Consider the following 13185-nt stretch of genomic DNA (forward strand, 5'->3'; position numbering starts at 1 on the left):
AGCACGAGAGAGGTGGGGAAGGCGGAATCGAGCGGATCACAAGGTAAATAATATTTTCTCGACCGTGACGTGAACCACGGATCACTTACCGGGTCGATGCTCTAACCCCTTGAGCTATCGAGGAAACGTAGGAGCCCTCACCCGCGCGACCTAGCGTTTCAATCTCTCTAGCACCTTATAAGGCTGAGTTGACAGTGTCTCCCTGCCGTGCAAACTCAAAATAGACGATTCATCGGACGGCAAAGTAGGCATCGTTTTGAGTCGAGACTTGCTCATTTGCGCTTTCTTGGGGGCGGGTGGATGATTTTGTGTGCCACTCGCTGCTCAGCCCTGTAAGTCCTGGGCCGTACTCAAACATCCAGGAGTTTTCTCATCTTACGACAGAGTTAAGAAGGTTCGGCTCATTTTGAATAAAATTCAACAGTATTTGACTGGGTGAGACTCGAAGTTTAATCAAGTCGTTCGTCAATACCTTGGTGTAAGTTTCGCGCAGACGCGTTGCATTTCCAGATCCTCGGTCACTATCCCATGTACTTCAAATGCAGATATGTGTGTAGGGGTCCAGCAATTTGCTGGATGCTCAATCGACGGTCGGAATGCAAAACCTTGCGCACACGATTCACGTTTTTGACCGTTCTGTCTGTTTTTGGGAGTCCAGAATGGGGTTTGTCGGCTCCCTCCTCCCGGCCCTCCCTGAACGTGTTGTGTCTCCTGGACTGTGACTTCGAAATACTTTTCTCCTCATAGCCCTTTTAAAGCATCTGGAATGTTTCGATTGCATTTTTTCCAAGCTGCACGCAAAACATAAGATTGCGTGTCGCTATTCAAGCAAACACGCCATCGAAGCCGTGTTACAAAGTCGAAAAACACACTTCACGCAGAGGCACGTCTTTCCGCTCGGACTGCTCGAAACAAACTGGCAACCAATTGATTTGACACGGCAGACTCCCCACCACATTTATCTGTAAAGTTTATTGCCCTGCCATTGATAGTCTCGTCGCAGTAAAAGCATGCGCACTACTTCCATAATAGCCCATGTAAGTTTTCCCCTGTTAGTTACCTCATCAATATTGTTACATCGAGTGTATGCCTCACCTTCCTTAACGTAAAAATAATTTCCCCTGGATTATTTTATTCCCTATTCTTTATTCTCTTCTTTATTATTCTACATAATTTGTCTTTGCCAAATTTATTTTATTTCACTTAAGTCCGCATATTCATCTGCCTTTCCCATTCTTTGGGATGGAAATAACTCTGTTGGGATGAATTCTTCTAACCAAATGCAACATATATGCCATGATGTAATGCATTAGCCTTTAAATGCCTATTACAGTTTTCCTAGATTATTCTATTATTAATTCCAGATTTAAAATTTGTACTATGGGAAGAATCAGCCCCAGCCGTACTCTTAATAGTGTGCAAAGGATACGGTGAGGGAAATTAGACAGTAAAAATTAACGCATGAATAAAAATAATTTTTTTTCCTCTGTAATTTCCCTCGCCATATCCTTTCCCCACTATAGAGTTAGGCTGGGGTTGATTCTCGCCATAATACATATTTAAACGGACGTAGTTACCGCTCTTTTAATTCATTTCAAATCTCTGTTTGTGTTAGAAAATTCATGCACAAATCGTCTTTTTTTTACTTAATAGGTTGCGTTAAAGAATCCGTTGCACACGTCCTTGGACATTATGGTGTATATGACATTAAGGTCGTGTCATTTCGGGATAGGTTCACAAAATAACTTTTTACGTGGTTAGAAATTATGACTTTCCTTACACGGATCTACTTTTTAAATCCCTGTAATTTTTTTTAAATAAATGAGCCAGTGCACTGATTATATCGTGTCAACAAAACACTTTTGACAATGGTTGCGCGGTATTTTTAGATGCAGGAATCCTAAATGGCTTGGATAAAAAATACGGGAACAATTTTTTTCTGACGTGACTACGTCGCCACATGCTCGGTGATCATAGGTTTTGACCTTCAACACGTTCCAAGCGCCAATCGCCGGCGAGCGTCCGTTCAGGCTGGATCGTGTTTTCAGTGGAACCCTTTCAAGTAACTCCGTACAAGCGCAAAATGCATCGAGTGATTGAACTGAGGTAAGTCATCAAAGTTTGTGCTGAAATCAGGTAATCGGGTACGGAGACTTAGAGCATGATTCCTCAATATTTCAAGGACGAAAGTTTGTCACAAACTGCAGTTTATAAAAGAAAAGGTTTTCAAGGATGGCCGGATGGAGTGTGGAGGACGAGCCCCGCGCTGGACGACCGTCGGCGTCAAGGACCGACGACGACTTGCAACGTATGTGCGTAAAGTGTTGAATTGGGACCGTCGATTAGGAGTTCGCATGAACGCCTTGGCATTGATAAGATACACCGGTGTGCACACGCCGTTATCACTTAAAATTCGGCGATGAGAAAGATCTGCGCTAAATTCATCCTCCCGAAGGTCTTTAGAAAGGCGATGAAGAGCAGAGTCTAGTGCCTGCTTGCGAGGCCCTTCTGCAACGACATCGCGACGATACCCCAACCCCCTTAGAGCCCAGACCCCTTACACCAGTCGACTGATTCCACTTCCCGACTTCCACTTCCCTATGTCTAACCAGGATATAATCTAGCTGATACCTTTCTCAGTCACCTGGCATTTTTCATGTATACCTGCGTCTATTGTTATGTCTAAACCAAGTATGGTGATGACTAAACCCTGTCTCCTGCAGAACTCAACTGCTTTCTCCCAGCGGCCATTCCTTGTGCCTAAACCGTAGTCCCCGACCTCGTCACCATCTATTCCTTCGCCTGGACTCAAAATCTCTGTATAGTCCATCATGTTAATCTTGGGAATGATAATTGAGGTGGTTTCCCGTTGCCTTCCTCAATAGTGTTTTTAACGTAACACCATCACTTACTGGCCGCCCCACTGGGGTCAGACGCCATTGCAGCCGCCTCACTGAGGAACAGACGCTGCGTGGACTACCTTTCGTCTGGCTCCTAACCTTCGACCTATCTGGCATGGGTGACCCTACCAGGAGCAATTATTACTCCCGCCAGCACAGCTCTAGGGGTCATCGGAACGCACAAGCCCTTCCACCATGTCAAGTTTGTAGTCCGGGGAGGGGGAGTGATAATTATAGAATAAATAATGAGATTACTAATCAAGAGGAATATAGAACACAACCAGGAGGTATTTTCCTGTTTCATAGATTTCGAAAAAGCGTTTGATAGATTGAATTGGGAAAAAACTAATGAGTATTCTGCAGAAAGTAGGAATAGATTGGAGGGAAAGGAGGCTAATCCGCAACCTGTACATGTCTCCGACTGCTCAGGTGCGAGTCGGGAACAAGAAGCCCGGATGGGCAGTGTTAGGAAGAGGTGGAAGGCAGGGTTGCCCATTATCACCGTTGCTGTTTAATGAATACGAGGTGTGTTCAGAAAATACCGGGAATTGTTAAATTGCGAAGGTTTGGAGATTCCGATTGTCAAAATGTTTTTTGATTATGTTGATATACAAACCCCCAAAGTGTGATAAAATTTTCAGCTCTATTCATTGTTTACTTTTTCTGTGGCAGCCGCTTCCGTTAGATGTGTTTTAATGAGCTTGGCGATCCTCGATTGTCTGTATCAAGCCTTTGTTTTTACGTCATATCTATTAAATCATGTTTAGTCACCTGTTATAACACGTTTCAGTAATTCTGAATCGTCGTTGCCATCATTTATTGACTTCAGAGCAATTTCCATATGCCGCTGGTTTTATTCGAAATTCAGCAATTTCGGAACAATTTTTGCTGCCACGCGTTTCACACCCAAAACATCCGAAAATATTCCTTGGCAAGAGCCAATCGACACGCCAACATCATCAGCGAGTTCTCTGATTGCGATTCGGCGATCATTAGTGACCATTTCTTACACTTTTCCCACGTATTCATCGGTTGTTGATGTGCTGGGGCGTTCGTTCGTCATCTTCAACGTCTTCACAGCGATCTTGGAAACGCTTGTTCCACTCGTACACTCTTGTTTTACTCAAAGCTGACTCACCATTTTGGCCGCTGATAACATTTCACGTACTTTTTTAGTCTTTATTCCATTTTTTACGCAAAATTTGTTACAAATTCTTCGACCTATTTTTTTAAGCCAACGATAATCGCCGAGCTCATAAAAACACGTCTAACCTTAGTGACCACCACAGAGAAAGTAAACAATGAATACAGGCGAAAGCACACACGCACATGAAATGTCGTACACACAATGACACAGGTATTCGCATTCGTGGCCTTGACGACACAGTCCACGAGTCTGAGGCCAACGTTTTAAACACAAGATGTTAAAAGACTTGTCAGATAAATTCAAGGAACTGCAGGAGATGCCGCGAAAGTAACTTCTAACATAGTCATCCCATATCCATTAACATGTATATATTTCAAAGTTCAAATATCATTCGACTTGATTGGGATTTGAACCCCGTTCCCTCGATCTCCGGCCGGGTGCTTCAGACTGTTCCGCTAACATAGGCGTCATAACATCACGTTCCTTCAAATTCCCTAAACTTTTAGAGTGCAAGAGGACGCTTCGGTAGCTAAACTGGATAAAGCAATCAACCGCAATTCTTTGTTTAGGAGATATTTGTTCGTCATTTGGTGGGATTTCGCGCCTGAATGTGTTCGTGGCCAATGAGGTGTTTCTCCATCTCCACGGTGTGCCACGAAACGCACTGTTCCCATTCTTAAGGACGTCGTATGATTGCTTCACCTACTGCCCTTACCTCTTTGGTCGCCGTCCATTTCTCTTTTGGGGGTGAAGCAGCACCCTAACGCCATCTTCCGGCAAAAGAATCGGGGCAGCTATTTGCAATAACCGCTCTAAGCAGATTTCAGTGTAAGTTACGCCCGGCAGGTCGAAAGATCCGCGGTTCAAGTCCCGGTCAAGGAAATATTTTGGCACAGGTAATCTGCTCGATGCCGCACCTCTCCTTTATTGTCCGTCTTTTTAATGTGTTCTTATCCCGTTTCTTTATATCTACCATATATCATCTACCATATCTACATCTATCCATGTGAATAAATATTTGATCCCATGTGGCGGGATATCGTGTTTCAATGCATGTGTACACATTTATTACACCCTTACACAAAGCGGCTCTAAAAAAGTAAGAACAAGAATTTCAAGGAATAATTAATCCATTCCCTGCCTCTGTTCCAACTTCCCTATTCTTCAATTATTATTATTGGCACACAAAAAGGAAATTATTTAAACCTTTTTCAATTTTAGAAGCATCAAAACATAATTTGTTGAGTTTCTTTATGATAAATAAAATGAATTAAGAAAACAACTCACCTTTATTTCGGTATCTCTCTTTCGTTTCAGGATTTCAGCGCTCTCAATGCTTGGTTTGCAATTTACTCCCATGTCAAAACCTGATGAAACTTGTAGGGTTAAACATTTGATCGCAATTGTTTCTTTTAAGGCACCACGCCTATCATCTTGAGTTTCTTTTATCCTATTAAGATTCTCTTCTATGCTCTAATGGAAGAAGGGACTATTAGGTATCAATTCGCCCAAATAAAGACCTCTATCTAATAACCATACTAAATTTTCCTGCCATTTGACCGTAGTGTCATAATATTTCATTTGGATATGATGCCGTGTGTCGAACTACACGGACTGTCAGTTGCTCGGCGTGCAATGAAGTGTGTGAATAATGAACATGTCTGCTCGAAAATCATGACAAAAATGTTATCATGTCAGGCTTGAGTGAAGGACGCAGGGAAAGGCATTTCAATTTCCCACTTTCACCACTGAGGTGGAAAATGGAATCGTTCGCGTAAACGTAAATACGAAAGTGGATGGAAAAACGAATTCACCCCATTTATAAAACTCTGAATTATCACGAAGATCGTGGTCATTCAGAGTTTTCACCGTCACCTGTTTACGAATGCAATTTATCGTACAACTTAGTTTATTTGTTATCAGTTCTACACGGCAATAGCGGCCTATTTGATATTGGACGCTGTTCAAGAGGCTTCAGGATAGAAACCTGGGCATCTCCCTAGAACACTTCCCATGTTTAGGCAATTTATCCAACTTTTCAGGCAGTAAACAATTAGCAGATACGGAATAAGGTAATAAGTAAGCTACTTAAGTGCACGAGGTGGAATCACTTCCTCATCCATGGAGTAAACTTAGTCAAAGGAAAACATCGTTTGTGTTTAAAATTGGCTTTGACCTCGAGGACTGCGGCGCATCGCGCACGACTAAAAATGCCTGTGGCATTTTATGTACGATATTTCGTCGAAAGTTTTCGTTCCTGTACATCCCCCAAAATTTTGAGCGTATAGCGTTGATAGCTGAACTGGCTAAAGGACTAGGCTGGACATCGAGGGATCTGGGTTCGAATCCTGGTCAAGGCGAATGATTTTGATATTCTGAAATGTAGGCCCACATGTAATGAGATTTTGAAATCCAATTGGGAAACTAACGCACGACTTTGAAGAATCGTAATATTACTAAGGTTTGTTATGAAAACCTTATTAATGGTGAGGGTGTTTACACTATTCCTATGATTCCATCCCTTTTCATTTCCGTAAAAAAGATTCTTGCTCCACAGACCCATTATCTAATAAACCATGCAAACTGGCAAATTAATACTGTGTATGATGTTTTTATGTCACTGATGCTGCGGAGCATCGTGAGAGTAATTGGTCCATTGGCAGTAATTGCATCACCCATCATTCATTCTTGAAGTGAATTTCTAAATAAAAAATATAATTTGGCTAACCTTTATGATGGAAGAAGACACTTTGCTTTACCAAATAGAATTTTTTTCATTACGAACTAGGTTTTGTTACAGCGCAGCCTCTTCAGGTCCAGGCTGTAAGAAAGCCTAGGTCGTAGTGAAAAACATTATATTTGGTGAAGCAAAGTGTGTTCTTTCATCGTGAAGGCATTCCACTATGTTACGCCTGAAACTGTGTCATTGGTTAAGATTTTTCTAATGGAAAGTCCGCCGGTTATTTTCAACTTTCTTCAACAGAGTACATTCATTACGACATTTACAGTGCTATTGTAAATGCAAGTCCTTCGTATTTTTACGAATTCATAAGCGCGCCCAAATATTTAATTTAAACGTCCATACGCTTTTAATGAAATAATTTTATTGCTCCTGGAATGACTTGATAAATTAATGAACCAAACCGAAAATAGGACGGATTTTAAACGGAATTCCATTCGGCAAAGCCAGATTTGTGAAAAAATAATATTCCGCAATCACACACCACAATGAGGCTAGCAATCCTGAAAACCCGTATTCAAATTGAAGCAGATTGTTTTTCGAGCAAACAGGAAATGAGTGTCGGAGCTACAACATCCACACACACACCCCCCCTTCCCTTTGCTGCTCTATCCCTTTGAGGCCTTCCTCCCTACCTTCCATTTCGATCCCCTCTGATGATTGAAGGTCCAACCTTCTCCTTCCTCCCTCCTGTCAATCGTTCTCGAACCAATAAATGGTGCCTGATTTACGTTAGGCATGCATACACGGTTCATTTGAAAGTAATTCGCATGGTTCCGTTGTGACGCGACCATCCTTGCCAGCGCAGGAAAATTGGTCGCCATATGTGGTGAGGGGTCTGCTCTTCCAACGCAGGTTGTTGCCAGTTTGCTCCGAGCAGTCTGAATAGAATGACGTGCTTCCGCGTGAAGTGTGTTTTTCGACTCTGTAACACGGTGCACGACACGGTCAAGCTCCACCATGGCAATACCCTCAGCCACACGTCCTTTATCGTTACCAATTTCCTGTCGCCTAGCCCCCTTGCAGTCCATGCACCTTTTTTTCTTTTTTCTGACTGAGTAGAGAAAGGTGAAAGAAAAGCATTGGGAGACCGTGGAAATCATTTAAAAGCAGGTTACAGCGTTACTGAAACATTCCCGTCGAGGATTTTCAGGGTGCCTTCCAGGCGTGGCAGACCTGTCTTCGCAAGTGTAGTATTGTTGCAGAGGGAGAGTATTTTGAAGAATTTTAAGCATTTGTACAAGTATGATCGATATATTTATTTTTCCGAATGAATGCGCGCTGCTTTCATAGTGTACCCTGTCTTACATATTTTGGAAGTAGTCTTGAAAATGAGGTCCAGCCACCTTTAGAATGATTTTCTGCATATTTATCTTCGTAAAATCCTATTAAACCGTTTCAGTATCAATTGAGATAAAATTTTACGTTCAAACAAATGTTATCATGTGGCGTTGTGTGTAGTCAGCTCAGAAATGTCTGCGTCCGGAGAACTTAATTAAATAGATCAAAATTGAATATAGAAATCCATGATGGCCCAGTTATTTATTTTATCCATTTCGATTAATTTTTACGTAAAAATCAATGGAACTATGAACCCTTGCGTGGAGTCGGCGTAAGAAGGTGTCAATTTGTTAAAATCTTTGATAAAATAAAATAGATACAAATGTTATATAGAGATCAATGATAGCCCAGTTATTAAATTATTATCAGTAATTTTTACGCAATTAGCTCAAATACAACTACTGTTCTCAACCACCCTTTTCCCCTGAATGGGGTGGCATGAGATTTCATCCAGGCCTCCAAGCATTATTTATGCAATTTCTTTGCAGTAGATACCGTAGCCATTCAGTTATGTACATGTGCCGTCTATTGTAAAATCAAAAATCGTTTAAATGATTTAAAAATCGGATTATTACATAATTATTTTAATTTTGTAGCTAAAATGTGGACATTTTTCTTTCATCACAATGAGTAAATTACTTTGAGATTCTGAAATTTTACTTGAGTGCTTTCATTGCTCATTCAACCCAAGCTATTCATAGAGGCAAACCAAATTGGAGAAAAATAAATTTATGTAATTGTCTATTTAGATAATGCGTAAGGATACCCGCTAATACACTGGAGGAAATAAGTAAAAACCAAGATACGCCAGAATTAAACTAAGGTAAGGGTTTGCAGTCAAATTAGGGAATGTAATCTCTAGGTAAGACTGTGGAAAGGTATTCGGACAAGAAAAATGGTTTTGCTACGCAAGAAGCAGGCAGCACTATTCATGCAAAAAGCTAGAGGGATATAGCAAGGAAAATATGAATAGCGGAGAAGACTTTTAATTAGAAGAAAAAACTACTTGAATGATAGCGTAGAAATAGGGAAAGGATGGCAAAAAATGTATACATGGAGACTACTTTTCTCCAAATGTCCGATTTGGAGGATAGCGGAAAGGAGAAGGTTGGATGCGATGAAAATACCTCGCTACCGAATACAGAAATTAAATTATGTAGAAAAATAAATAATGAAGAAACACCAATGATTGGGAGATAAGAAAATCCAATGAAGTACACCTGCAAGAAGTAGATAAAAATTGATGGGACAATTACTGTGCACATTCACTGTGCATAGAAAAACAGCTAAAATTTGCAAAAATGCATGCAACCTTGATTGATTGATATTGTTATTAGGATAAATACTGGTAAAAGTAGGTTTTGAAGGACACAACTACCAAATCAATACTTTGTTACTCCTAAAAATACAAAATACAGCATCTCACTCTACCGCAAGACCCTCATCATCTTTGTGCACGTCCTTCATCCCGACAAACAACTTCAAACCGTTCCTTCCCTTTCCTCCTTTGCCTAATATTCTCCCCTCCATTACGGTCTTCAACATCCCACTGCCGATCAATACGCCCTTCATCCATTTTTCCTACCTCCATAGGATTTCTCCCAACAAGCCCCTCTCTTCGCCCACCATACCAAGTACTTCCTCATTTGTTTTCCTTTCGGTCCATGCCACCTTCCCCATTCTTCTCCACACCCACATTTCAAAAGCCTCCAATTTACGTCTATCCTTCTGCTTCAATGACCACGTTTCCGCGCCATACATAGCTACATCTACATCTACTTAATACCCCGCAAGCCGCCGCTAGGGTTGGGGCGGGGGGTGTTGGGACACCACCCGTAATTTAGAAAGGAAAAAAACCGCATGCAAAAACCACAAATTCATACATTCACAAAAAACATGGCATACATTTATGCAAGAACACTTACACCCCACACACATGCAAACACTCAAACTACCAACTAACATACACATGCACCTGAAAGTATACCCAACAGCTTTGCAGTGTTTAACTTTTCTCAGACTTGTAAATTCAATGTTTTTAATATTTCTAAAGTGACTTCGGTTCCTTACTATTATGATTTCTGATTGCTCGGAGAAAGAATGAGTATTTGTATCTATCTGTCCTGGAATCTATCTACGTACAGTTACGATCAGTAAATACATTTTCCCAGAGAATGCGCATTGCTTTTATAGTGGACCCTATATTTTCTCCTTGCAAGTTACATTTATTTAGCAATGAATAGTTTCTTGCCTCCAGTTTTTTAACTTATTTATTTGAAATTAAATTATTTTTGCAAACTGAACGGTGATTATGGAATTGGAAAAGGACCCCAGAATGCTGCTCACCACTAATCACGAAGGAGTTTCGCCTTTCCTCTTACCTCCAGATGAGCTCCATGGCGACGCTGACGCCGCGTCGGAAACCGATCAAAATGCATTATTCATATGAGGCGCCTAACCAACTGGTGGCGCCATGCCCGATGAGCGAAGCCATTGCCGTGGGTAACTCCAGCTCTCCGAAATCTCGAACCGCGTATAATTGCCCCGCGTGACCCGATGACACTGCCCTGTGGGAACCGTTCAGATCGGCCTCCGGGTTCGGAGTGGTTGGGAAACCCCCGGAGGAAACGCCGGCGTCTGGTAAACCGAGGGAAAGCTGGGGGTGCTTAGGACTGACTGTATCACTCCGGTGTCTTGCCTTCTCCCGACCCGGGCATTTTCCGGAAGACGTGCCACCGTAGCATCCCACGGCATGGATGAATAAACACTTTATCTTGGCCGCGGGCGTATAATTAACTACCCCTGACCCCACACCCTCCAACCCTTGACACCCCCCTCCTTCCCCGACCTACCATCGTGGGTGGGGGCGAAGGGTGCTTGTCCTAGAAGTTTATAGACGGGACAAGGGGGCGTCGCGCAAGTCACCAGGGCAGCAGAGGTCAGTCGTGCTCACTCGAGAGAACCTTGTAATTACCTCACGTCAGTCACTTTGCCTCGAGGTTGATGTCGATGAAATTGATCAAATTAATAAAAGTTGATTAAATTAAGCAACTATGCACACTAACAAGGTCACATATGCTCTTGGGTTTTTATAAATACGGCGAGACAAGCTTTGGGAGCAGAGGATACGGTGAGACATGATAACCCTGGGTTTGATATCGCATCATATCTCAGTTTTCAGATAATAGCTCGGAGTTCCATATATCACACATCCAAACCGGACAAGCACCAATGGCGAAGAATTCCTTTCCTTGGCCATCTCTCACTCAGGACACAACAAATACTCTCAAAAAACAATATCAAAGTCGCTTTTTACAATTCACGTACTTTGAAAAACTTAATATGTTCAACTAAAGACAAAATTGACGTTATGCAACAAAGCGGAGTTTATAGACTCAATTGTACAGACTGCAACGCCATCTACATCGGACAGACTGGGAGGACTTTCGACATTAGGACTAAGGAACACCGTTCATGCTTCGGGAAGAAAGACAACAGATCACAATTCGCCAAACACCTCTTAGACTACAATCATTCCAGCAATTTCACAGCAGACATTTTACACACAGAAACGAAAGGTCGGCGGCTGAACGCTCTGGAGGAGTTGGAAATTTGGGAATCCCTTCAGTCCGGTAATCTTGAGGTGGTCAACGATATCCTTTACCTCTCGCGTTCCCTCCCCTCTCCTTAATTTCTTGAAGACCTCCCCACACCATCCCCTCCCCCACCAAGGCAGCGACAATCACCGACCAGCCGTTAATGAGGGTCAACCGTTGCAAACAAACACCCCTCTTTGTACCGTCTGCATCCATTAGTTCCCCCTCACTTTCCCTTCACCCACCAATGATTGCTACCACCCCTCTCCCTGACTTCCCCTACCTGGCTCCTGGATATATAAGTTGAATAATTTTGTTGTATTGTACCTGAAGATGATGCCCAGCATCGAAACCATGGTAGTGTTGTATTAAAAGTGTGTGGAAGTGCAAAGTTCTTTTTTCTCTTTCTTTCACCCTCACCAAGCCAGAGAGGTGAAAATGCGCTTCGCCGCTAGACCACAGCGCCCTCTGCATCGCCAGCACACTATCATTGTTCTTAAAGAACGTTTCTGCGACAAAGCCTCGATTGTCTCCAGACCACTGCATGGTAACTACTGAAAATGGCGTCGTTTCCCCAGCTAACGCCACTACTCCCACTCCGCTAATTAACCAGCGCGCTCTTCAGTGATTTTTTAAACTAGAGAATCCATTTTTCTTCACCCTGTACTAATGCTAAACATTAATGTTGTTTATGCAATCAATAGTAATGCGCTGTTTTTTCAATATATCAATCAAAATGAATTTTAATTATTGTCATTGGACCGGCATATTATGTTATTTCAGGCAAGTGTATGATTTGGAGGCACAAGTTAATTCTCCAGGAGCAATTGACCAAATATTGATGTACTGAAGGTCGAGGGAAATGATGATAGGATGTGACTTAATTAGGAACTAAATTATCATAGGAATAAGCGGGTGCAATACGGAAATGATTACCATTGGAATATCCATTGGACTTAAGACGGGCGTTGATCATCGCTATTGCTCTTTGAAATGAGTGACTCAGTTAATACAGCCCGTGTGTTTCTCCTCTCCCCAAAGTCGAAAGCAAAAACAAGGGATTACGACCTGCGAGGTGGAATCACTTTCTTTATGGTATAAACAAGCTGATTATTCCAATAAATGATTTTTGAAAACGTATTATTCATAGCCAAATATTTTAAAATGAAAGGTATTATTTTGGAAATGAAAGAAAAACGCTGAAAAATACTTTTTGATTGAAAGAGGAGGAGAATGTGTGTCGGTCATCACTTTGGGAAGAGATTGAGATTTTGGATCGATCGCTTTGTCTGCTGCCGATTTGTCAGAGGATACAGATTACGTAAAGATTCATTGCTATTTCAATAATTGCTTGGCTCTACGTGATATATAATTGCACAAAATTTAAGCACATGCACAGATGTACAATATCAAATAATGAAGAATTATTTCTTTAGTAGCTCATTTTTTAAGGTAAGTTTT

The sequence above is a fragment of the Hetaerina americana genome, unplaced genomic scaffold (genome assembly GCF_022747635.1).
Source record: "Hetaerina americana unplaced genomic scaffold, ioHetAmer1.1.p SCAF_6, whole genome shotgun sequence".
Lineage (NCBI taxonomy): Eukaryota > Metazoa > Arthropoda > Insecta > Odonata > Calopterygidae > Hetaerina > Hetaerina americana.